This window comes from Panthera onca, chromosome B3 (assembly GCF_046562875.1).
Source record: "Panthera onca isolate mPanOnc1 chromosome B3, mPanOnc1 haplotype 2, whole genome shotgun sequence".
NCBI classification, from domain to species: domain Eukaryota; kingdom Metazoa; phylum Chordata; class Mammalia; order Carnivora; family Felidae; genus Panthera; species Panthera onca.
Genome location: NC_138344.1, coordinates 117348226 through 117371136, shown reverse-complemented (window position 1 = coordinate 117371136; position 22911 = coordinate 117348226). Strand labels below are relative to the sequence as shown.

The window sequence follows — 22911 nt, the reverse complement described above, 5'->3', positions numbered from 1 at the left end:
GGTCACCTCTTGGCAGGTTCAGGGTGTATAATCCACATGACAGATTTGAGAGAAGTTAGTCTTCGTGAGAGGAGAAGAATCAGATGATCATGGCACACAGTGCAAGAGATGCTTGTGTGTGTTGAAAAAAGAAAGTGCTGAGGTGCCTGGGTGGCTCAGTTAAGTGTCTGACTCTTGGTTTTGGCTCAGGTCATGATCTCATAGTTTGTGAGATTGAGCCCTGTGTTGGATTCTGTGCTGACAACGTGGAGCCTGTTTGAAATTCTCTCTCTCTCTCTCTCTCTCTCTCTCTCTCTCTCCCTCTCTCTCCCTCTCTCTCCCTCTCTCTCTCTCTCTCTCTGCCTCTCCTCTGCTTGTATGCTGTCTTTCAAAATAAATAAAACTTAAAAAAATTTAGAAAAAAGAAAGTGCCTTTCTCTGGCATACCTATGTGTTTGGAGCAGCAGTGTGGAAGAGTGTGGTGACTAGGCAAAAGCAGGGACAAGGGGCCTAAATTTGAACGCCTGTGATGCCCTGGACAGGGCCTGGGGCACCCGGGAGCTTGGTCGGTATTGTCTGATGAGAGCCAGCCATAGATTTGTGGGTGCACTCAACCTGGAAGAATAATTTCAAGACCTGGAAGAATAATTTCTCTTCCCCCTTTCTCAGTGCGCTCATCAGCCGAATGGAGACACCACAACAGGCCAAATCAAGTGCCTATAGGGGCCAGGCCTGCTGTGTGAGTGAGTGAAGGGATGTCTGGATGGGAAACGTAGAATAAGGAGTGAAGAAGTTGGTGGTGAGCCCATCCAGCGGATGTCCAAATTCAGCCCCAGCTATTTGTCACATGGGAAGGTGATTCCAGTGTCGCCAAGACGCCTCACTTTTTAAGAGAGGCTCTAAATCTGAATTTTTTATGTGAACCCTAACAACTTTTGATGTAATGAATTCAATTTTCAAAAAGCAGAGTGCAGCCAAACAAAGCATACTCGGGGGCCATATTTGGCCCGTAGGTCCTAGGTTTGCAACCTCTGGGATGGAGCCTGCTCGGTGCCTCCCTACTTGACTACTGACTCTACTTTGCTGAGCTTGTGGTATGAGGAGGAGGGAACTGTTGTAGGTGAAGAATGAAAGTGAGGACAGAGTTGGGGCGGAGGTGAGAAGTGAAGCTTGGACCACACCATTACCGGGCTGGGTAGGCAGATCTGCACCTGCTGGCTTCAGTGAGGACTGTTGCAAGGCCAGGCGAGACTTGTGCATGGAAGCAGGTGGGAGGGCCAGTCCAGGTGAGGTGGCTGAGGGAAAGGGCATAAGCTGTGAGTGGCAGTGGTAGGGGCGGCAGGGTGTGGAGGTCAAGAGGCAGTGAGGACAGCCCAGGAGAGAGCAAGAAGGAGCTCGGTGGACCAGGGGGCTCAGACTGTTTGCCTTCTGCTCCGTGCTGGCGTGGGGTGGGGGGTGGGGGTGGTGTGTGCAGCTCCTCACCAGCCACGCCCAGGGGAAAAGTGTCACAGCCACACTGGACGCTTTGTGCGTTGCGCATCTATTCAGAAAAGCACGATCCTCAGTCCAGCCTTCCAAACTTGGAACCATAGCTGGGAATATAAGCCTGTCATACATGAAGAGGCAGAGTAGCATGATGGGTGAGGAGAGAATAAGTTTAGGTCTCCTACAACTTGAGTTTGAAGTTGACCTTTGTCATTTGTTAGCCACGTGGCCCAGGCAAGTTAGTGAACTTCTTTTTGCGCCTGGTTTCCTCATTTGGGAACAATAATAGTTCCTACCTTGTCGGGTTGTCAGGAGGATTAAATGCAAACAAATGCCTTAATGTGTGTGAAGTGCTTAGTATGGGACCTGGCACAAAGTAAGTGCTCAAATTGAGCTCATTATTATTATGAGACAAGCAGTGACCCCAGCTAACTTGTGGTTAAGCACAAAATCCCTCATCTCAGCAGAGAGTCGACAACAGATGCAGTAAAAGTTCGCTCCTCCCCTACTGCAAATGCTTCCCTAAACACAGACTCTCTGGCCTGAGCTCCTACTTGGCAGAAAAGCAGGAGATATCGTACCTACCTGGATAAGGGTCATCTCCAGAGCTTAGCTAAGTCTGTTTGGGCCCAGTATCACCTGGTTTACATAACGGTGTTTTCACTCATGTAACAAATATTTGTTGAGTAACCACTATGTTCCTAGTGCTAAGAAAGGGTTTTGGGGGTGTTGAGTAGAATAAGATGAGTTGGGCCTTAAGGTACTGAATCTAACATAGAGAGTATGCTACTGTAACACAGATCTCCAAAGAGAATGGCTAAATAAGACAGAGGTTTATTTCTGTCTTATGTAAACCCTAGGGCAAGCACACCAAACTGGCAAAGTAGGTACATGAAATCATTCACGGACCCTGGTTCTTTACTGTTTCGCATCTCTAAGTCTGTGTTTCAGGATGTGGTAGTAGGAGGTGATGAAATCCAAGGCCAGCAGCTTGCAGTTAAGGAGCTTCCACTCACAACCCATTGGTCGGAGCTTGGTCATATGGCTGCAAGGGATGCTGGGAAATGTAGTCTGGAGCAGACGGCCATGTGCTTAGGCAAAACTTGGGACTGGAGGTTATTAGAAGAAGGCAGAAGGGAGAATGAATACTGGAGGGAAGTTAGTAATGTATGATTCAGGGAGATAGGGAGACAAATGAACGCTCATAACAGTTAAGTGAATGCTCATTTCAATAGCACCAGCTGTAATCCTTGAGTCGAGAACTGTGTTGTGGCTCTCATTGGAGTTTGGGATTTGAACTCACACTTCTGGTTTAAAATCCCAGTTCTATCAGTTATCACAGCGTTGCACAGCATTGGTGGTATAGCGGTGAGCATAGCTGCCTTCCACGTACCCCAGGGTTGGTATAAGAATGAAATAAGTCAACCCATGTGATGCTTTTAGGATATAGTCTGAGCCAGAGTCAATGCTCTGGAAGTGTTAAGCTATTACTGCCAGGGAGTGAGAATGTGTCAAGGAGGTCAGTGACTCAAGGATAGCTCGTGGACTGGCTATATCTCTCAGTTTTATAGCTTCCTACAGGCCTCTAGATGCAACGTTGGGCCTTGAACCCTTGGCCCTTGAACCCTTGGCCCTTCTCGTCACTGAGAATGTTAATGAAGACAGACAAGGCTATCTGAATGGGCTGGTGTTTTGAAAAAATAGAATCAGTTTGCGTTGGCCTGGGCTGGACCTAAGAGATGACCTTAGATAGGATATTTCAAGGTCAGCTTTCTATAGCTTGAGTGAGAGCAAGTACATTTAGTACATGGTCTACAGACCTCTGTGGGAAGAGTAAGACCCCTTCTTGTTGGGTGTGTCTCCAGGTAAAAAGCTGTAGAAATTCTAAATAAATTATAGATAAATAAACAGTGTGCAGTGAGGCCTCACAGGGGCTGGGGAGTCCTTTGCCCTTGAAGAGGACCCTGGTGGCCTGTCTAAAGAAAAGTGGAAAAGCCACCCCCGCCTGGGTACTGCACTGGCAGGAGCTGGGGTGTCCTCTTACTGGGAGCTGGTGTTCTATGATATGCAGAGGGTATTGTTTTCCATCTCCTGCAGGTGTCATGTGGAGAGAGAACCTTCCTAGCTTCAGAACAAGACACGTAACTTGCCTTGGCAACTCACACGGTGGGTAGATTTTAGCAGAAAAATAAACAGATATTGGAGAATGGGTTTCCACTGGTTTTCAGCACTGTCTCATTTTCAGAGGTCCTAGGAGCTTTCATACTCTTTTCATCCCCAGCTTTTGGAATCAGACCACACACTACTCTGGTAGAAAGTAGCATCTCACAATGGGCACCATTTTTGACTCCCTAAAAGCATCTAATTGACTCCCAGGAAATGGGGTGGACCTAGAGAAGGGAGTACATGTTGGAAGACTCCTAAGTGCTTAGGACCCCACCTGTGCTTGTGGAGAAGCTGGCAGAGGTGGGCCAGCACTGTGAGTGGGGCATCTAAGGTCCTGGGTAGGAGCTAGCCTCACGGGTAAGGAGGCAGGTGGTCATATTCCTCCTGCCTGGCTCTCGTAACCTTAGCTGACCTCTTGGTCTTGACTTCTTGGTGTCATGGAGATCCTACAGCTGGCTAGCCTGGCTCTGTAGGTGGCCATGTCCTGGGGTCTTCACTCACATTTTCTCCGGCTCTGTGAACCTCGTGTCTTCTCTCTCATCAGTTCCCAACTGGGCCTTCACTCTTCTTACCACTGGGATCGATCTTTTATTCTTCTTTCCTTAAGGAAAGCTTGTTAATAAGGTGGGGACGATAGTGAGAGCTGATTAAACTGGGGTCTGTAGTTCTGGAGGCCTCAGCTGAAACTGTGATGTCGTCTCTGCATGAGATTATATGCGTAGTCACCAGGATGTACGTCACAAGGGATCACATCTTCTGTGCCTAGATCATACCATCCATGGCATCCGGGCACTACGAATTCATATTAAGAATAGTAAATCCTGCAATTCTTTCGAGATCATAGTAATTTTACATCGTATTTGGGTTTGTGTGTGCATGTGCGGGAAAAGTGTGAATTCGTGAAGTGTGCACGTTTAAAATGTGCCATACATGTTGTAGTCCTGCCTTGAATTTCTTCTTATTTATTTATTTATTTATTTATTTTTAAATGTTTTTTTAAAAATTAATTTATTTTTGAGACAGAGAGAGAGCATGAGCAGTGGAGGGGCAGAGAGAGAGGGAGACACAGAATCCGAAGCAGGCTCCAGGCTCTGAGCTGTCAGCACAGAACCCCACGCGGGGCTCGAACTCACGGACTGTGAGATCGTGACCTGAGCCGAAGTCAGATGCTTAACTGAGCCACCCAGGCGCCCCTCTTCATTTTGTTTTTTTTTTTTTTTTTTTTTTTTTTTTTTAATTTTTTTTTCAACGTTTTTTATTTATTTTTGGGACAGAGAGAGACAGAGCATGAACGGGGGAGGGGCAGAGAGAGAGGGAGACACAGAATCGGAAACAGGCTCCAGGCTCCGAGCCATCAGCCCAGAGCCTGACGCGGGGCTCGAACTCACAGACCGCGAGATCGTGACCTGGCTGAAGTCGGACGCTTAACCGACTGCGCCACCCAGGCGCCCCTCTTCATTTTGTTTTTTAAATGTTTATTTATTTTTGAGTTTTGAGAGGGACAGAGAGACAGAGCACGATCAGAGAGGGGGCAGAGAGAGAGAGAGAGACACAGAATCTGAAGCAGGCTCCAGGCTCTGAGCTCTCAGCACAGACCCCAACGTGGGGCTGGAACCCACGAACCGTGAGATCATGACCCGAGCCGAAGTTGGACGCCCAACCAACTGAGCCACCGAGGTGCCCCGAATCTCTTCATTTTTTAATCACCTGGTTACCTGGGGGGTGGGGGGGGGAGTCTCTCTTCCTCTGAGAGGCCCTGTATGTATGCCTGCTAGATCAGGGGTGAACAACCCTTTTTACACAAGAGGGCAGTTCAGGAAAAATAAACAAATGTGCTTACAGGTCGTCTTTGCCTCTTAACTTGATGAGAGCTTTATTGAGTCTCATGACTCAGGGGTGGGTGGGGCATCAAGGAATGTGTATTCTTACAACTTACTCTAATGGGTAGCATAGTATCAGTGAGAAAAAGGACACTGCTTTTGGAGTCCTTGAAAACTAAATATCCAGGTGTTTGGAGACAGTTTTCCAACTTTTCATTGTGAAATTAGATGGCTAGATGCCTGTGTGATCCTTGTCACTGCCTGGACTAACTCCATAACCCTCGGACTAGTGTTTTCTGTATCTCAGTATCTCTCTTGCTCGGCACAGTGCACAGTAGGGGCTTAATAAGTGCTTATTAGGAAGCAATAGGGTATAATGGTTAAGAACACCGACTTTCGATAGACTGCCTACTTCTGTCACTTACTAGCTGTGTGACTTTTGGCAAGTTTCTTAACCTCTCTGGGCCTCAGTCTCAGTCTGTAAGTTGGGAATTACATAAACCCCTACCTCACAGATGGGGACTGAATGAATTAATACATGTGAGCACTTCTAGCAATGCCTAGCCTATATAAACCTGCTTAAATGTTAGCCATTGTTACAAATATTGTTATTGAGCTGAGAAGAGACCCAAGTTTGCCTGTGGTACTAGAGCTTTATAGAGCATCTCTTTCCGTCTCTAGCTTCCGCTTCCTTCCCATTGATGGGATTTTCACTCTAGTCTCTGTGAAAATAGATTCGATTTCCATATAAAATAACTAGGCCTTTTCCCTCATTCCAAACTTTTTTTTTTTTTAAGGGCAGAAAAGCGAAAACCAAAACCCTGAGTATTTTTGAAGCAAATGTGGGTCCATCTGTAACAGCGCATTGGATTAATAACCTGAGTGGAGGCTGCACGTCTAGATTTGGTGAAACTGCTCTTTTCCAAAGAAAGTGCCAGGTTCTCCGTTCGCCTTTCATCTCCTCTCACAGAATGCCCGTCTTGCACACTCAGCTAATCTGTCTGGTTTTTGCATCGACAGGAGAGCTCCTGGGAACGATACACGCCAGATACGATCTGGCTCCAGGAGCCTTGTCTGCCTGATTACTTTATTCATAATCACCTTTAAGTTTTGCTCATTGACTGATTTTTTTAAAGTTTTAAATATTGAAGTGTAGCATATGCAGAGAAAGGGGCACGGTGCGTTCAGCCGAATACATTTCAACAAGTTGAATTTCTTTGGGTCCTCAACACCCAGATTAAGAAACAACAGGACAGAAGCCCAGCTGTGCCCCTTCCAGTTACTACCTCACCCCTTACCCAACCCCGCCAAGGGTATGTCCGCTTCTGCGTCTGGATTTCCCCCTTCAACACTGTGAGATTCATCCATAGTGTTGACTGTAGTATTAGGCTGTTTGTTCTTAGTGCTGTGTAGTCCTTCAGGTAAATAGACCATTTCTTTGCCTCTTCTACCCTTTTTTAAAACATTTTTTAAACGTTTATTTATTTTTGAGACAGAGAGAGACAGAGCCTGAGCGGGGGAGGGGCAGAGAGAGAAGGATACACAGAATCTGAAGCAGGCTCCAGGCTCTGAGCTGTCAGCACAGAGCCTGACGTGGGGCTTGAACCCGTGAACTGTGATCGCGAGATCATGACCTGAGTCGAAGTCGGACACATTGCCGACTGAGCCACCCAGGCGCCCCATGCCTGTTCTACTCTTGAGGGACACATGGCAGTTCCTAGTTGGAGACTTCTACGAATTTCACAGTGAGGAATATGCTGGCACATGTCTTTTGGGGGCCTGAAGTGCACACACCTGCCGGTGGGATCTCCAGGTCAGAGGGTGGGTGTGTATTCAGTAAATGCTGCCACACGCTCTTCCGGGGAAGGGGTGCCAATCATCTGCTTGATTTTGATGAAGAAAATGGTTCCATATTCACATCTGATTTGGGTTTTAAGGCAGAATAACACTGTGCTCATTCTGTCATTTTGCCATTCCTGTATTTCTCCCCTCTCATGCGTGTGGACCGTGTGGTCACTGGGCAAATTCACTTGAGTTGCTGGAACTGCCTCTTTTGGGGAGCCTCTTGAAATGCTACCTGAGTAGTACTACCTGAAATGGAAGGTTTAGGATTCCTCTCCCACCCCCCAAAATGTCTGCTTTATTTTCAAGAACAGGAAATACTAATTGCCACATCCTTTGCAAAAAAGAATCATCTCCTACCCTCCCAATACTCCTCACACCCTTTATTGAATGAGATGTAGAGTTTAGGGAAGTTTTGAGTGAATATCAAACATCAGTGAGATTACTGATTTCCCAAAATTTGCTCGCTGGGTCGTTCCTCCCATAACTTCAATTATAATTGCCCTTCTTTGGAATTCGACAAAGCTGGGCAAATAGAGAGTCAAAAGTCCCTTGGTCTAGCTCTGACTTCTGTTTGTAAACAGCCATGGTGCAAGGTGCTTCAGCAATGCAGAGGGACAGGAGGCCTTCCCGTCCAGCCCCCGAAACCTTATAAATAGGGACCTCTGAATCTTAGTGGGAATTCAAAAATTTTTTAAAATGTTTATATTTACTTTTGAGACAGAGAGAGACAGAGCATGAGCAGGGGAGGGGCAGAGAGAGAGAAGGAGACACAGAATTCGAAGCAGGCTCCAGGCTCTGAGCTGTCAGCACAGAGCCTGACGTAGGGCTTGAACCCATGAATGGTGAGATCATGACCTGAGCCGAAGTCGGATGCTCAACCAACTGAGCCACCCAGGCACCCCTGAATCTTAGCGGGAATTTAATCAAATCTGTTCGTTTTGGCTTGCCCTCCCTTCTGTGACCCCCCAAACAAGCTAGAAACAACATCCCATAGAATAACACCAAAAATATTACTTCACACACCGCTTCCTCATAAAAATCACTCACAAAAGTGCTCTCAGATCCCGCAGCACCAGGCTGTTATTATTTTATTTTACAGGTGGGAAAATTAAGACCTGCAGAGTTGACTGACACTGTAGAATCCTGGAAGAACTGGTGGTTGGAGGCCAGTTCCTTGCCTGGGATTTGCCCTTCTAGAAGCAGGGGGTCTTTGCAAAGAGGAGTTTCAAGGATGAGTGGCTACAATGGGAGCTCATCATGAGGTCCTTTTGATGGGTGACTTTCACATCCTGGAGCTTGGTATTTTGTCTGGTTAGAAAGTGGTCTTCGAGGGGCACCTGAGTGGCTCAGTGGGTTAAGCATCTGATTTTGGTTTTTTGTCATGATCTCACGGTTCATGAGTTTGAGCCCCACATCAAGCTCTGTGCTGACAGCTTGGAGTCTGGAGCCTGCTTTGGATTCTGTGTCTCCCTCTCTCTCTAGCCCTCACCGCTCACACTCTGTTTCTATCTCTCTCTCTCAAAAATAAATAAACATGAACAAACAATTTAAAAAAAGAAAGTGGTTTTGGTGAGGACGGATGTACAAGGAATCCATTGCTGGCTTGTTAGTAGCAGCCAAGAATTGAAACTCAATGAGTGCCTATGTCAGTAGGGAAATGGCCCAGTAGCTATGGTACCTTCACATCTTGGATCATTACAGAACCATTAAAAGATTTTGATAAAGTATGGCAGAATAAATAAAAGGGAGAAGAAAAATATGATCTATAATTCTATTTTTTTAAACAAACAATAACCACCCCCCCTCAACCCACTATGAGTGTGTGTGTGTGTGTGTGTGTGTGAAATTACATGAGTCTGGGGAAAAATGTAGAAGGACACACTAAAATGTTAACATGGGCTACCCGGGGAAAGTGGGCTGAGGATGGGGGGTGCTGATGTGGGAGAACAACGTATAGCAAAATGACATGTGATAAAATGCCATTTGAGCTCTCTCTCCCTGGTATCTCACCGCTGCGTTGGTGCAGGTAGGGGATTGAGCTCGAGCTAGCTCGAATAAAGGCTCTTTTGCTTTTACATCGGACTCGGCTCCCTGGCGGTATTTGGGGATCACAAATTCTGGGCATAATAGGAGGAGATGGGGAGTGTGTGTCCTCACTCATCTTCTTCCTCGAGATAAGAGGGTTTCTGCAGAATGCACTTGAGAAACCTTCAGAATCACGCCAAAAAGACTCGGGAGAAATTTGAAAGAAGTTGTCATTCTTGTAGAAACATGGGAAGTTCAGCCAGAAAAGGACCGTTTAATGACTACTGGCATGAGCGTCATTTATTCCTACACTGCTGCAGCATCTAAAATACAGGTTAAGAAAGAAAAAAAAAAAAATAAAATGCCATTTGAATACATTATCTATGCATGTATATGTATACAAATGCATAAAAAGTACATGCAGAAATTTACAAGTCAAACAAAAGAGTTGTTCTAGTAAGAACAGGGCTGTGAACCCTATATGGGTCAGTTAGCTTGGCAAGGGCTGGAGCTCAGTTCTGTGGCTGAAGGCTTTACCCCGAGGCCAGTTGTGTTGAAAGTGAAGGACGTTGGTCAGAAGAGGATCCAGGAACATGTGTGGGTGTCTGAGCACAGACACACTGCTGCCTTTGGTAAATCGGTAATCATAGCTACCGTCTTGATGTGCTTAGAATGTACTGGCATTTTCATACTTTCTTGAAGTTAGGTATTTTCATCCCCATTTCAAGATGAAGAAACCTGAGGGGCAGGCAGCTGAAGGCCGCATCGTGAGTGGGTGTTGCTGAGGTTTAAACCCAGATCTGATTCCAGAACTTTTGCTTTTCAGATTCCCTTGAAGCTTGGGGTTTAGTGGGGGTGATCAGGCTGGCCTGCTTTGATCCACTCTGAGATTTCTGTGAGGTCCTCTCTCACAGGGGTGGGTCCTAAAATGTAGCTTTTGCTGTTAAAACCAACCAAGCCACGGTCTAGTGAATGTTTCCTGTGCGTTCCCGTTGGCCTGGTTTTGGATGGCAAGGCTTCATAACCTGGGTGAGGGAGAGCAGCCTGTTCGGGCCTCTGTTCCCAAGGGAGCAGGGCTGCATGGAAAAGTAGGGCATGTGGACACCTACCTCAGGACAGGTGAAAGGCAGACTGACTTGTTAAAAAGGAGGATAGTTTCACCACTTCTGACATCTGGTCCCTGAACAGTCTCAGCGGCCAGTTGGGGAGCAAAGACTTGGGCTTTCGTGGGGATCTCTCTCCCGCCTCTCCTTGCCATCCACCCCCCTGGCCCCACTAAACACAAAAAAACTAACAGTTGTGCCTGGTTTGGCGGCCCGGTAGTGTGACTTCCACCCAAAGCGCCGAGGGCTTGTGCTGTTGCCAAGGTGCCCCCAAATGAGTATTTAAGATAAAAATCTCATCTCTGCCAATGGATGTCACCTGTGACCCCCTTCTCTTTTCTTGGCCTTGGTTTCCTCATTCACAAAATGGGGATCGGATTTTTCTCTTGCTTCTGATTAAACGAATAGATGATGCACCATATATTTGGTTAAACGATCAGAAGCACGTTGTAGATTTAGAAAGACAACACCAGTTCTGTGTGTTGGGTTTTGGCTGCAGACCACGGTGCTGCTGATACCAATAGTCATTGCCATTTTTATGGAACAAGTCTGGATATTTCTAGTGCAGCAGGACCGCTGTTTTCTACAGGGTGCTGTGTCTTCACAGTGACGTCTGTGACTTCCAGGAGCAGGGCCATGACATAAAGGTGAACTTGGCCGCAGAGGGTGAGCAGGCCGCAGGGAAGGCCTTCCCTGGGCCCTCCTGCCCACTGTCTGAGGCAGGTGGCTGCCATTCCCCTGGTGCGGTTGCAGCAGCTGGAACTGGAGCCACCGCCCTCTGCCTTCCTTCCCTGTCTGCGGAAGCCCCGCAGGGCCTGGGAGGGGAAGACAGAATGAGGAGGAAGCAGGCAGCAGGCTGTTGCCTTCACCTGAGGATTTGGGGCAAGGCCTGCCCATGCCCGTACTTTCACTCTCTGCCCACAAGTTGTAGACTGAGCCTCATGGCCAAGGACAAATAGTCTGGTCTTTCAGAGCCACAGTTTTCCTCTATTTAGTGGAGCAAAATCCTTTTGAATGAGCCTGTGTAGATGTCGTGATTGTGAACAGTGATCTTGTTACTATTTCTTAAAGGCTGGGACTGGGCCTCCAGTACCCAGCACGGAGCCTGGTGCACAGTCGGAACCCAGAGGAATGCTTTCCATTGACATAGAGCTCCTGGAGATACATGGCTGGACGGTGCAAGATGTAACTATTGAGGAAATAATTTTCTCCCTTCCTTTGCTTTCCTCTGTGCATGATATGGTGTGGGATTTGTGCACCTTTTCCTCTATCCTTATTCTTCTTTGCATTTATTTTACTTAAGAAGTGATTTTCTTCTGACAAATTAAATACAGCTGATAGGACCTAACCATATGTCCCTCTCCTGTTTGCAGTTTTGAGTGGAGAAGGCAAAATACTGTGCCCTGCTTCCTTCTGCGTAAAGTATAGGGATAGACTAACCCGCATCCTGGAAGTTGCTCCCAGCTTTTTTTTCCCATCAGGACTATGTGGCGTTGCCTGAGGTCCCCAGACAGAGTGGTTTCCCTGAGTCTTAGATAGCATGAGGACTGGAGTTGGGCTCCCAGTGGGCTCCCAGGCACTGGAGAGTAGGGTATCCTTTGGAGAAAAGGGGGAAAAAAATCCACGCAAATGGAATGATAAAGGAATGACATCACGGTAGGCATAGCAACGGCAGGGTAATCATAATCTCCACACAAGGTGGTCAGAACCCCAAGGGAAAGCCTAGTTTCATTGTGTTCCTTTTCCCATCGGAGAGGCAGGAGCAGGGAGGCGTGGAGGAGGGGTTGCTTATCCAATGGCTAGAGCAGTCCCGAGGTTTTGCTGTTCACTCCAGATCTGCCTCCCCGCTCTGACAGTCTCTCTGGAGTAGGGGTGTGCCCCCTTGAAGCATTTGCATTCTGTTACCTTGTTATCTACGGTGGCCCTTGGAATTTGGCTGGAGAAGGGGAACAAAAAGAGAGGGATGCGTGTCAGTGGAGAAAGGAGAGAGATGAAATTATCCTCAGGAAAATTTTATGGAACCCTGGAGCTTCCTCCTCGGGTTCTCCTGCCCACAGGCGTGGAGCTACTCTGATAAACGCACACACGGTCCATCTCCTGTCCCTTACTTGCTTCTTCAGGCCTTGACTTCTGCCGCAGATGGTGTTGAGCTGGGTGTAAACCATATAAATTGTGATAATTTCAAAGTCACTTGTGTCCAAAGCCCAAAGCGATTCAGAGTAACCTCCTGAGGCACCGTGTGGATAAAGCAGCTACCTACACGGTGAGCGCTGACACCCTGGGACAGCTAGGAATGTTGTCTCGGGAGGTCATCTTGAACACAGTGCAAGGGTTGTAGGTGTCAAAGAGTTGAATAAGGGGCATGAGCTGGGAGACTGCTGTTCTGGGGCTTTGGGGTACTCTGGGTCCAGAAATCATTTCTCCTTTCCTGTCATTGTTGGATAACTATAACAGGTCATGCGTGGTTGTGGTTTCTCTGTAGGTCAAATCATGGTTGCCTGGTTGTGTCCCTGTCACCCTGACATTTAGAAATCTTAAAAGTGGGTGAGGCAACCCTACCGAGGCATGGATAGCTATCATGAGCTGAACGAACCATCTCTGCTCTTCAGCAGAGCAACTCATCCCCAACCTATGGATATTATACACACACACACACACACACACACACACACACACACACATACATATAATTTAAATTGGACTTTTAAAGATATTTAAGAGTCTCTTGGGAAGCACGCCCTTTGGCTTCTTTGGTTAGAATATCTGGAATTTTCTTTTCTTTATGTAGAATATCTGGGCAAGCTGGAGAAATTGCTTACCCAGCTGTTCTTGGCTATGGGTAATTTTGTAAAGTGAACTTACTTAATTTTTTTTATTGAGCTAAGATTCATGTAATGTAAAGTTCACCATTTCAACTGTGTACAATTCACTGATTTTTAGTTTTAGAGCATACGAGTCAATGGTTTTAGTAGACCTGCAGTGTGGTGCAATCATCACTACTACCTAATTCCAGAACATTTTCGTCACCCCAGAAAGAGATTTTGCACTCATTACGTAGTCACTTCTCACTCCTTTCCCCCCCTCCCCAGCCCCTGGCATTCACAAGTCTTCCTTCAATCTCTATGGATTTCCCTATGTTGATTATGTCCTATAAATGAAATTAGACAATATATGTGGACTTTCGTGTCTGGATTCTTCAACTTACCATGTTTTCAGTGTCCAACCACATAGTAGCATATATCAAGACTGCATTTTTTTTTTAAGTGGCAGAATACTATTCCATTATGTGGTATACTACATTTTATTTATCTACCCATCAGTTGATAGACATTTGGGTTATTTCCACTTTTTCGCTATTACGAGTAATGCTAACATGCACATTCAAATACAAGTCTTTGTGTGAACATATGTTTTCAGTTTTTTTTTTTTTTTCAACGTTTATTTTATTTTTTTTTTATTTTTGGGACAGAGAGAGACAGAGCATGAACGGGGGAGGGACAGAGAGAGAGGGAGACACAGAATCGGAAACAGGCTCCAGGCTCCGAGCCATCAGCCCAGAGCCCGACGCGGGGCTCGAACTCACGGACCGTGAGATCGTGACCTGGCTGAAGTCGGACGCTTAACCGACTGCGCCACCCAGGCGCCCCTGTTTTCAGTTTTTTTGACGATACACCTAGGATTGAAACTGCTGGGTCATATGACAGCTGTATCTTTAATTTTTGGAGGAACTACCACTGTTTTCCACAGTGGCTGCACATTTTACATTCTTACCAGCAACGTGCGCGGGGCCAGTTTCTCCACTTCTTTGCTGACACTTGTGATTATCTGTTTTTCTGATTCTAGCCATGCTGGTGGGTGTGATGTGGTGTCTCACCGTGGTTTCGATTTGCATTTCTCTAATGGCTAATGACGCTGAGCATCTTTTCATGTGTTTTTTGACCACTTGTGTATTTTGTTTGGAGAAATGTCTACTCACATCCTTTGCCTGTGTTTTAATTGACTTGTTTGTCTTTTTTGTTTTTGAGAAGAGAGTTTGTTTTAATATGTTATTGTTACTTCCTCTACGCTAGCTGGTCGTTATTGTTACTTCCTCTACGCTAGCATGGTGTGACCAACCTGTGGAGATGGAGGGGTAGAATGGATCACTTAAAAGCAGGCTGGGGTCTCTGCCTTTTAGGCCACTCCTCAGTGTTCTTGGGGAGGACTCCTCTTCCTTACCTGCCCTTAGCAGCTTTCTCCCCCAGAGTTTCTGTTCTTGAACCAATTCTTACTTGTCAATTTCTTCCCAGTTGACCTCATCCACACCCATGGCATCCACCACCATATATGTGATGATTACTCTCAAATGCGTATATCCAGTTTGGACTTCTCTCTGGAGCTCCACACCTGCCTATCCAGGTGGAACTTCAGCGTGTTCAAAACCTACTACATTTCTCTTCTCCTGGGTTCCCCGTCTGGATGACTGGCAGCATCATTTACCAGGTCAAAAAAGCTGGAGGTTGTCTTGGACTGCTTCTTCTCTCTCTAGGGCACATCTGCCCTCTTCCTGTCAAGTCCTGTGCCTTGGCTGTCTTTAGCAGCTCTCTCTAACTTGTCCTCCATTCTCCATTCCCTACTGACTGCCTTAGGTCAGGTCTTTGTCATTCCAACTAGACTCCCTAGTTTTGAATTACTTCCATCTATCCATCCTCTGCTGGAATGATCCAGTTATATTCCTCCCATCTTAAAGTGGTTCCTTATTGCCTGAAGGATAAACTTCCTCCTCTTTTGTCGAGCGTTCAGACCCTCTTGGGTCTGATCTCTACTTGTCTTCCCAACTTCATATTCCCCTGCTCATTCTCCCCTCATTTCTTATTTTATTTTAATTAATTAATTATTTTATCTATCTATTTATTTATTTTTGTGGGATGATTGTTTTAATTATACTCCATAGACAAGAAATGTTTATAAATTTATAAGAAGTTACAAATTTATAAATAAGTTGATAAATTCATACAGGACTGTTTACACCAGAAGTTTCCCTCCCATAAGAGTTATAAACTATGCAAATCTTTTATTTAAAATGAAGTGATAAATTATAGTTAATGTGTAAGTATAGTGTGCCACATTCAGATATGGAAATTATCCTCAAAGTCGCTGTGTGTGACTTTTACCAAACCTTTCCTTTCTGTTTATGCTTCTGGCTGAGAACAGAAGTGATGGAGCCTTAAAGTGACTGGAATACTCTTCACATGCTTTCTTGTGACCACAGGTTGGGGGGGAAGGCTTTTTCTCTAGATTCCAAAGACAAGATAAAAAGTCTCTTGATTTGAAATCAGAAACGATCTGCTGCTCTGCTAGCCACAGCCCGGATATTGCCATAAACCTTTGAGGGAGGATTTCCCAGGATGACGTTGCAAATGGCGGTTCTTGCCATCTTCATGTTTTGGAAAGAGCCAAGGATGTGAACTTACAGCCAAAACCATCCATGTCCGTGTCGCATTCTCTATGGTGAATTTGGTTTTTCCTCCTTTACCAGCAGTTCTTCCTATCACTCTTGACAGGTGGTCTCCCTAGAGCCCCCTTTAGGGGCTTCACATCTGTGATTTCAAAGGACTCTAGGAAGAGGTCATCCAACCTAATGAGGGCAAGTGCATCCTCTACCTGAAACCCAAGAATAAAGGCTTTCACAAAACCAGCTGCTTTTGTCAGAGCACTAACATCTTTGGTTTCTTTACAAGTCCTGATCTCTACATTCCTCGATTTTAAGTTAAAGCGCATCTGAAGTGCCAAAACATTCTACAATAGGAGTAAATATCTTCATCCAGTTTTCTTTCAATGGCGTGTATCTGTTAGCTGGGACCAGAATTTTCCTTGTTTTCTTCTTTTCCACTCAGGAATCCATCCGTGGGGAGGGGTGGGAAAATGGGCCTCTTTGTGGGCCGGGCCTCCTCTGTGTCCCTGTGGGCCATGTCCCTGCCCTCCCCCCACTCGGACAGCTGCTCAGCCTGGTTTCTTTGCCCGCCAGCCACCTCATGGATGACTTGGGTGAAGCCGTTCTTGGCCCCTGCGCTCTGGGCCTCCATCTCCGTTTCTATCCCCAGGAATCTCCCCTCCTCTCTTATTTTAGCCATAGGAATTCTTTCAGGTTTCTTGAATGGTCTGTGTTACCTCAAATCTCCAAGTTTTGACTGCCATGCTACTGGCATGACATTTTTTTTTATGTTTATTTATTTATTTTTGAGAGAGAAAGAGAGAGAGCATGAGCAGCAGGGGGAGGGGCAGAGAGAGAGGAGGGAGACAATCCCAAGCAGACTCTGTGCTACCAGCCAGTCAGGAACCCAACGTGGGGCTTGATCTCACGAACTGTAAGATCATGACCTGAGCAGAAATCAGGAGTCGGATGGTTAACCAACTGAGCCACCCAGGCGTCCCACTGGCATGAATTTTATCTATGTGGCCAAGGATAGATTTTCAGGGCTAGATTATGGATCCAATATGGTGCCAATTAAATACTACTGTAGATAGAGAACATGGCTGACTGTGGTTTGGATGTGGATTTTGATTCAATAATTTATTTATATGAAAGGATTTCCAAACTGAATGGAAATTAAACTGCATTTAATTGATTTTATGAGCCACCTGTACGGCAAAGGTGATGGATTTTGGGGGAAAGATTCTGACATTTGTCCCATCCATAGCCTGTTGTTACTTTTGTTACTTTCTGAATCAAGAACACCAGGATACATGATGTGACAAGTATATGTGTATTTTGGGAGCTAATGGGACAAAATATTTGAAATCAGATTGGATTCCAAGGTTGCCATAGCTACTGGCTACTATGAACACCAGCATCACATATTTGTTTGGAACCCTACATCTCTAACTTCTGCAATGTCTTTTTTTTTTTTTTTTTCCTGAGGGTGTTAGTCCTCAGATAAAGAAACTGAGTGAAACTGAAGGAATGATTCCTTCTGAATCCCTTTCTGGTCCCTTCTGGTTCCTTTCCGAATTTTTAACAACAATTTAATTTAGTTTAGATTATTCTTTAGTGCTTTCTCACTCTCCCTCAAATTTTTACTTAGAAAAATTTCAAGTCTTCCGAAACGTTGCAAGAATGGTACAGTGAACACCCCTGTACTCTTTACTCAGAGTCACCATTTGCACATTTCCCCCGAATGGTCTTTACTCTCCTCTTTGTATTTTGGTTATAGTATCAGATAGTCTGAAGAAGACCAATGATGCTTGCTGGGGTAGAGAAGTTAGTTGCTGGATCCTCCTGTGGAACTCATTTATTCTCTCTCAGTTTCCAAATGGATGGAGAAGCCATAGATCAATGGCCCCTTCTGAGAACTTGTTAATCCTCTCCTCATGTGAAGCTGCGAATGTGATCATTTATTTTTTCAGGAAGAGTGAGATTCGGTTCATAATACACCATCCTCTTCTGGGGATGTTTCTGAGCTTCTGGCAAAGCTCAGTGCTACAACTGAAGCCTTGAACTCTTGGCTCAGCGCTGCCACTGAGTGGGGCCCCCGTGGATGGTCTTGAGCAAGTTCATTTCTCACTGTGAGCCTCAGTTTCCCCATCTATAGAATGAGAGCTTGGATCACCTGCTTTTTTTAAGTCCCCGCCCTGCCCCATGCTCACGTCCTATGCCCCTATGATGGTCAGAAAAATTCAGTCCTTCGGGAAATTGACAAAGATACTGTGCTTATGAGATGAACTCCAGAATTTATTGCTGGCTGGGCTTCAGCCAGGAGCATGTCTGGTTTATAATGAGGAGTGTTTCTCCCCTTGTAAGAGCCACCAGTGCTCTGTCTGCCTGCTGAGGTGGGAGGTGGGCTTGGTGGGGATGCAGGAAGCAGCAGGAACTCTGACCCTTTTGTTGGAGCCTCTCCACCTCCTTTCCTTTGAGGTTGTCTGTTTGTTTAATTTGTCATTTGCCTTGCTTCCCACGCCCTTTTATAGCTACTTTTGTTCAAGGATATGGCCATCTCCTTTTTCTGTCCTTGGCCTGCCTCCAGGTTAAATATCTAGGGAGGATAGCAGCCACCTGAAGATGTGATGACATGGGTGGTGTTAGTGGTGGGTCTCAACAAGGCTGTGTTCTCATTGGTGGGGTAAGAGCTGTTCCAAGTGCAGGTAGTTGGGTGGTGGATTGATATTGCTCTTGCTAGAGGATTCCACAAAGCCCCCCCCGCCCCAATTCCTCCCACGCTTCGTCCCCCCCCCCCCCCCCACCGCCATAGAGCCCCAGGCAGAGGTCCTGGACTGGCCAGACTTTCTTTTGTGTATTTAATCCCCATGGGTACAATTTGGGAAAGTTCTGGTATAGGAGAAAAGGACTTAGATGTGGCAGGGTTGAAGACAGGAGCTGGTGGGAACAGGGTGATTTAGGGTTCATTTATTCATTCAATAAATGTTTGTTGAAGACCTACTGTGTTATGTGTGGGTCCATTTATCCAGACAGTCTTAAATCTGGGTAGCCATTGTTAATGTGGTATGTGTTTAGAAGTGTTAGAAATAATATTATTAATGGTCATCCTTCCTCTCCCGACCATCATGTGCCAGGCATGTTGCTAAGTGGGTTGTACCTATTCCATCCAATCCTGCCAACCACTCTGACAAGGTAGATGCTGCAGGAGAGGAAAGGGAGGTTTAGAGCAATCACTTGGTCAAGGTCAGGCGACAACGACAACAGGAAGGAGGAATAATTGGGATTTGAATTCAAGTGTGATTTCAAATCCCACCCTCTTAGCCTCTGTGCCTTTGGTTTATGGACGGATGCCTGTCTGTGCTAAAGTTTTCACTGGTTTAAAAGGTAAGGACAATAGAACTACATTTTTAGTAAGGCTTTATTTAATTCAGTGGTTCTCAACTGAGATGATTTTGCCCCTGGGGGTGTTTGGCAATGCCTGGAGACATTGTTTGGTTGTCACAACTTGGGAGGGGCTACTGGTATGTTGTGAATAGCAGCCAGAGATGCTGCTAAATGCCCCAAGGTGCACAGGACAGCCCCCCCATTCTTCTCCCTTCATCCCCATAGCAAAGATTTATTGGCCTAAAGTGTCCATGGTGCTAAGGGTGAGGAACTCTGATTTAATTTGAAGGATTAGCCTTAATCTTATATTGTTCTGACTTTTTGGATACGTATGAAATGTTTTTTAAGAAACAAAGTAGTAGATGGCAGTTAATAGATGGCAGTTGGGATTTAGATTGTCCTTATTTGGCAAAATAAAAAAAAAATTGGCAAGACCGTGTTGATCCCTCTAATTTTTGTTGTAACAAATTTCCTGGACTGTGAAATCCAGACATCTAGGAATTATTTGATCTAGGAATTGTGTTTTAAAAATACTGTTTGTTAAGAATTGATGAAAGAAAGTGTCTTGTGTCACAAGTAAGACAATGCTTAAGGTGCCCTTGGGCTCCTGGGGTTTGATTTAATAACAAACATTCATTGACCACTTAGTGCCTAGTATGTGCCAGGCCCTATGAGAGGTCAAAAGACAGTTTGACCTGTTGAGTTTATGGTCTTCCTAGGGCAAAAAGTGTCCACGCGTGAAAAAGCAGGGAACAAAAAGTGAGCCTGGCAAATGATGGCCAAGTTTAATCACAGGTTGATACTAACATGGCAAACCAAGGGGTTTCTACTGGAAAGAATTTTAAGTTCCTGGCTTCAATCCACTATCCAGTAATTTATGTGACCTTAGACAAGGCACTTAATTTCTCTGCCTCTTGCTTTCTTATTGGATTCCTGTCTTGGATGAGGGCCCCTCAAGCCTGAAGGTTGACACCTCCTTTCCTTCCTACCTTCAATGGGGAACCCAGTCCTGTTGATTCTGTTTAGGGACTGTCTCTACAGTCTGCCCAGCCTCTTCCTATTCCAGTGTATTCTTCACCCAGAAGCTGGAATAATCTTGCCAAAACATAAATCTGATCATGTCACCTGCCTCTGCTTGAAACCTTCAGTGGTTTCCTCATTGCCCACGGGATAAAGTCCAAACTCCTTGGCAAGGCTTTCTTGGCTCTATGGTCTGGGCCCAGCCAACCTCTTCAGTCTCCTTTCTCATCCTTTGCCCTTCACCACCCCTCACCCCATCCGTGGTCTGGAAATGCCAGACAGCTCATTCTTCTCTGAGCACAAATTGCTGACCCATCCCTCTCTTTTCCACCTGGCAAAAATCACAGTAGTCTTTTTTTTTTTTTTTTTAAGTTTATTTATTTATTTTGAGAGAGAGAGAGGGAGAGAGTGTGAGCAGGAGAGGGGCAGAGAGAGAAGGAGGGAGAGAGAATCCCAAGTAGGCTCTGCACTATCAGCGTGGAGCCCCATGCAGGGCTTGATCTCATGAACTGTGAAATCAAGAGCTGGACACTTAACCGGCTGAGCCACCCAGGTGCCTCTCACAGTAGTCTTTTAAGGTTTGTCTCCATCATTTCCTCTGGAAGCTGCTCCAGATCCTGGAGGCGGAGTGCATTTCCCTGTCTCTCTCCCTCACTAGACTGTGACCCATTTGAAGGCAGCACTTGCATTTGTCTTGTTCTGGCTAGAAAACGTGATACCCAGCATGGTCATGGCACATGGTAGGTGTTCAACGATTCTTATTTTTTTTTTTAATTTTTTTTTAATGTTTATTCATTTCTAAGGAGGGGGGAGGGGCAGAGAGAGAGGGAGACACAGAATCCGAAGCAGGCTCCAGGCTCTGAGCTGTTGGCACAGAGCCCGATGTGGGGCTCGAACTCATGAACCGTGAGATCATGACCTGAGCCGAAGCTGGATGCTCAACCGACTGAGCCACCAGGGTGCCCCTCAACCATTCTTGAGTAGGAAACAAATGGATAAAGGAGGAGTATTTAACATGGAGATGATAGCGTTTTGCCTTTGTTTACCAACCAAGGTTGCTGGTGGCATGAACATAAAGTAATATTTATTGAAGAGCTAAAAAATGAGAGGCTACACGCATGCAAAACATGTATTTGTCACTGTTTTCGGAAGGAGAGAATGTTAGCTTTTGAAGCACAGGTGAAAAAGCCTTAGAATTTCCTTCATTCGATCACCGATCACCGTTAGCATGCATGCGTGTGTGTTTGTGCACGTATATGCGGTATTGCTAAGCGTAAAGGGGCACATGGTTGTCAGGTACTGGGAATTGGTATATCAAATAGAAAACTCCAGATGGCCAGAATTTTGTGCAATTCAGCAAAAATGTGCCTTGTTGATACAGGAGCATACGTGCCTTGAATTGTGACTCAGTGGCCTGGACCTGCCTGGGGACTTCTAGTGACAACTGGTCCTTTGCTTTCCCAGAACTAGGGCTGAGCTTGGAGCAGGGGCAGGAAGGAGGGGCTTGGTTTCCTTTTTCTTTTCTGTCCCATTTTCTTTCTCCTCTTTCCAATCCCCCTGTTGTTTTCAATAAGGTCTGCCCCAGTCACCCACGTTGAACGTGATACGTCAAAGCCAGAAGCAAAGCCATGAACGGAAAGGTCTGGACTTGTGTAACTCTTTGCACATACTATCCTACTAACTTTTATTATCCATATCTGTGGATATGCCTTATTCCCGGCACCACTTCCCAGACTGTAATTCCATTGAGGGCAGGTATTTGGAATCTCTGTATACTTTTGGACCTGTACAGGTGCCTTGCGCTATAGGAGTGCGTGAATGTTTGCCGAATGAATGAATGAGCTCACCACATAAGAACAGAGTTTACCTCTTGTGCCAGTTCCTTAGTACACCATGTCTCTTGTTTTTGTTTGTTTGTTTGTTTTTGCATTTTCCAAGAGGAGTCTTCTTCCTTTTACCCAGATCAGGATAGAGGCAATTTTCTTTGACCCTCCTTTGGGAACCATCGCTGTCACCCACAGGGTTGATTCTCTTTCACAAACCACCTCAGCTCTCAGAGGCTTTGCGTTTCAGGGCTGGATCCCTCCATTTCCCAGACCCTTGAAGGTGGCCCTGCCTCGGAGCAGGGGGAGCTGGGAGTCGTCAGGGTGCAGGGAGGAAGCCTAAAGGATTAATTGGTTCAACTTTATTACAAAGGCTGGTCCTATTGTTTACAGGCCATTAAAAACCGTGATCATCTTCCCAGGCTGGGGCAGACAGCAGCTAGCTGCTTTGATGCATGTCGTAGATAGATAAGGAAAATTTATCCCTTGTTTTGACTTCAGGATTTCTTTTTGGTTTATTATTTGACTCACTATTCAACTTTCTCTCCAAATGTCCCTGGTCTCAGACAACTTTTTCAAGTTGTTGGCAGGGAGGGTTCAGATTAGGATCCTATAATTTTGGAGTTGAAAGAGACCGGGATAAATGACTATCCCTAACCTACCCCCGCCCTCTCCCCACACCCCTGGTTCCCTATCACCCCCCCCCACCCCCCCCCCCCCCCCCTGCCCCGACACACCAGCTTCTCAAGTAATTTGCACTTACTGATCCCTGAGCAGGGCAGACTTTTCTCATGACCTTCAGCGGATCCTCCCCCTTCCAGGATGGCGTCTGCTCTGCTGAGACG

The 22911-nt window shown here is 45.9% G+C and overlaps 1 protein-coding gene and 1 pseudogene across 8 annotated transcripts in view; one reads left to right on the top strand and one right to left on the bottom strand.

Annotated features, from left to right (window-relative positions):
* The window catches only part of DPF3 (double PHD fingers 3), a 303761-nt gene that overhangs the window by 76784 nt on the left and 204066 nt on the right, over positions 1–22911 (top strand). The window contains exon 1 of one of the 8 annotated variants that reach the window (XM_060617360.3): positions 6248–6388. The exons of the other annotated variants lie outside the window; for them this stretch is intronic. The gene's annotated coding sequence lies outside the window, so the exon portion shown is untranslated. Of the gene's footprint in view, positions 1–6247; positions 6389–22911 lie in introns of those variants that run through there. 8 annotated transcript variants of the gene reach the window in all.
* Positions 15691–16587, bottom strand: LOC132668372 (RNA-binding protein PNO1 pseudogene; annotated as a pseudogene).